Here is a 544-nt window from a genome sequence, read left to right on the forward strand (position 1 = left end):
ATGCCTAATATGCAAATTGTCCCCATGGAAGTTCGACCGGGAGATTGATTGCTCGCTATGACGTGCGCTGACCACCAGGGAGCGGCGCGGAACAAAGAAAGGCCCAGCCAACAGCTGGCAGCTGGGGAAGGGAGGCCCTGGCCAGCAGCCAGAAGGCCCCATTCGGCCCTGATCGCCAGCCAGGCCTAGAGACCCTACCCATGCATGAATTTCGTGCACCAGGTGTCTAGTATTTCCTATAAAAGAAAATGTTGGTGGGGGGAGGGGTTCATAAAGAGAATAATGGTCTTTTTACTGAAAATCTTCCTAATTAGTAATAATGGAGGAAAATCTTCAGATTGGTTCCTAAATTATCCTATATAATAAAGAGGTAATATGCAAATTAACCCTCACTCCCTCACAAGATGGCTGCCTATGAACAGGCTGGCAAGGGGGTTAGTGAGGGACGACCAAATGACTGAACAAGCAGGCTGCATGGGGTGACCAGGCCAATAGGGGGGTTAGTGAGGGACGACCAAACGACTGAACAGCAGGCTGCATGGGG

Source organism: Myotis brandtii, unplaced genomic scaffold (assembly GCF_000412655.1).
Source record: "Myotis brandtii unplaced genomic scaffold, ASM41265v1 scaffold32, whole genome shotgun sequence".
Classification (NCBI taxonomy): Eukaryota; Metazoa; Chordata; class Mammalia; order Chiroptera; family Vespertilionidae; genus Myotis; species Myotis brandtii.